This window comes from Neolamprologus multifasciatus, chromosome 18 (genome assembly GCF_963576455.1).
Source record: "Neolamprologus multifasciatus chromosome 18, fNeoMul1.2, whole genome shotgun sequence".
Taxonomy (NCBI): Eukaryota; Metazoa; Chordata; class Actinopteri; order Cichliformes; family Cichlidae; genus Neolamprologus; species Neolamprologus multifasciatus.
Genome location: NC_140456.1, coordinates 13,209,762 through 13,212,848, shown reverse-complemented (window position 1 = coordinate 13,212,848; position 3,087 = coordinate 13,209,762). Strand labels below are relative to the sequence as shown.

At 40.7% G+C, this 3,087-nt stretch overlaps 2 non-coding genes across 2 annotated transcripts; both read right to left on the bottom strand.

The window, feature by feature from the left end:
* Positions 1–1,254: 1,254 nt before the first annotated feature.
* On the bottom strand, positions 1,255–1,326 carry trnae-cuc (transfer RNA glutamic acid (anticodon CUC)). The gene has a single exon. It is a non-coding gene; the product is annotated as a tRNA-Glu (tRNA).
* Positions 1,327–1,930: 604 nt separating this feature from the next.
* trnae-cuc (transfer RNA glutamic acid (anticodon CUC)) lies at positions 1,931–2,002 on the bottom strand. The gene has a single exon. It is a non-coding gene; the product is annotated as a tRNA-Glu (tRNA).
* Between the last annotated feature and the right edge of the window lie 1,085 nt (positions 2,003–3,087).

Below are 3,087 nucleotides of genomic sequence, written 5' to 3'. Positions count from 1 at the left end.
AGCGCCAATCAATGCAGTCTCCAAACCACTCAATTCGAACTCTTCCTCTGATGTACTCATTTATAATCTTGTCCATCCTGGTCACGCCCAATTAACGTGTTAACATCTTCAATTCCGCCACCTCCAGCGCCTGTATTTTTGTCAGCATATTATTATATTATAATATTTTCAAAATATTAATCATAAGTGTGTTAATAGACCGACAACTTAATGCTACTGATGTTATAATTTTCACTGTCAGACCTGAAATCACATTCATGCACACTGTACTTGCAAGTAGATTTTTTATTTTATTTTGTGTGTGTGTGTGTGTGTTACTGTGTAGATACTAACGTTATTGTGTGTTACACACATTCCCTGAGAAGGTGCCCTTAAGCTTATGTCTATTTTTATCTTCTTCTCCTATGCTAAAACAATCTGAATGTAAATCTACATGGTGCCAACAGAGAATGCCAAACTATGTTTCATTTTTCTTGTAACAGTGATTATAAAGATCTATTTTATTCTATTCTATACCAAAAGGATTTATCCCTCTGGGGCTAAAAAGAAAAAAGAGAAACGTGAAGTAATGTTTCCATAAATACTTATCAGTAATATAAGATCAACAGAATCATCAAACAAACCTTCAATTCAATCAAGATGTGGTCAGCTTGGGTGATGTCAAATTCTATTTAAGGCCCCACAAAACCATAGCTAGGCTCTCGTTTGGCTTCACAGTTGTTTTTCTTTAGCAATCTTTTTGTTTGTTTGTTTGTTTACAATATCAACCATCAACCAGAGATCTTATCAGGCAAATAGAAATATTTAGCCTTGATTTTGTAAGAAAACCTTTATTGTGAAAGTTGAAGTAGTTTAAGCTCCGTTGTCGTTGCGCATCTTGACGCAGGTAAACACCGGACAGAAGGGAGGACATATGGAATGACATCATGTTGAGTGAATCAGCCTGCTGCAGTACGTCAGTGAGCAACAAGACCGAGCATGCAGCAGCGAAGATTAAAGAGAGGCCAGAGCAGGGAAGAGGCGCACTATTAGACAGTGATACACATGAACGCATAACAACGTGTTTTCTAATAACGACTAATTTATTAAAATACTGTAATTAGACACAATACGAGTATGTTTTCAAAGCTATGACAGAGAGACATTTCTGGAAATTAACATCTGGTTAGTGCAATAGGCTGGGGTTTTAGCAGGAGGGTTGATGCAGGGTAGGAATGAACAGAACTTTCATCGACCTTACATTTTCAAAATTAGTTCCCTGACCGGGAATCGAACCCGGGCCGCGGCGGTGAGAGCGCCGAATCCTAACCACTAGACCACCAGGGACTGTGGGCATTCATTTCTGCGCCTTCAGAATCCTGCATATAATGTTGATATCGTCAGATGGAGGCTGAGAGTGAGCATGTTTTGAACATGTGTTGAATATGAGCCTGACTATGAGCTTCTCGTTTGTTCCAAAGTTTAGGTGCAGGTACAGCAGAGATAAGATCTCATCAGTGCTTTAATCTGCTACTCTGTGCGACCGGACGCATCTGGTCATCTGACCTGAATGCTGTTCTGAGAGTGTACATGGTTAAAAGATCAAAAATGTAAGGAATTGCTGGTAGAAACATGCTCTAATAATAACATTTATTTGTTTCTGTGGACAAGTACTGATCATAAAAAATACACAGTATGTAGACATCCGAGTAGACCCTCATGTCTTCTCGGATCTTCCCATGCAATCCTCCACACTCTGCTCTTGGAAATTATGATTGAAGTTTAAGTAAGGACGACAGTATCCATAAGGTCCATGTCTTATGATGCTAGGGTTTTGACAGTAGGATATTCAGTTTTGTGCGTAAATCCGGTTAAAAGAGCCAAGGAGTTCATAGTTAGACTTTGATATGTGCTCAAAGGTGTGCAGAGTTGACATTGTTTGAAAAGTTAGTTCCCTGACCGGGAATCGAACCCGGGCCGCGGCGGTGAGAGCGCCGAATCCTAACCACTAGACCACCAGGGACGGCGAGGTGATGGGAAACCCTCACTTGAGTGGGGATGTATTAACAAACAACAGAGCAGCATAACGTTGAAGATAAGGACAATAAGAACAGGCAATATGATTGAAATAATAAATACACCGAATATACAGTATATACAGTTTTAAAATTACACAGTTTTAAAATTAAAGTGACTGAAGTAAGATACGATAAGATAAACCTAGTTTATCTTATCTTGTTGTTCAGTAGGGATGACAGTTTAGCCATCATGTCACTGACCACCTCCACTGGGTCCAGATGGCATCCTAGAACAGAGCTGTTCCTTTGGATCAGCCTGTTCAGGCTCGTTCTGTCCCCAGCAGTGATGCTGCTGCCCCAGCAAACTACACTGTCCGTCCGCATCAGTGATGAAGCCGATTATTGCAGAGTCGTCAGAGAACTTCTGCAGGAAGCACTGGGTGGAGTTGTGGGAGAGGTCTGCAGTGTAGATGGTGAAGAGGAACGGAGTCAGAACTGTTCCATGTGAGGCCCCCGTACTACAGATGACCCTGTCCGACACACAGCCTGAGTTCTCACATACTGTGGTAGGTCAGATAGTCCAGTATCTATGTTGTGAGGTGATGGTCCACTTCTATGTTCTCCAGCTTGTCCTTCAGGACTGTGGGAAGAATGGTTCTAAAGGCACTGGATAAATCACTGAAGATGATTTTCGAACGATGTAGGAGGTGAATGACGGTCATCGACTCCGGTGCCACAGCAGGTTGGTAGGCAAACTGAACTGGGTCCAGTGATGAGCTCAGCAGGGGCAGAAGTTGTACCTGGAGCAGCCGCCCCACTTACCTCCAAGATATTGGAATTAATCACCTGCATACAAATGGGGTTTTTTGTATTTTTTTTTTTTTTTTAGAAAATTTGGGTTAAACATGCTAAGAGTTTTGCATTTTTTGCGCTGAAGAAAAATTGTTGCCTTTTATTTATTTATTTTTATGTATTCATGCTAATGAATTGAAAAACTTTTAACCAAACTCTAAAACTCATCTTTTATTTGTTGTTGGGGTTTTTTAAAAATTATGTTTAGCTGTAAAGCATGTTAGGCTTTTCGTGCTGT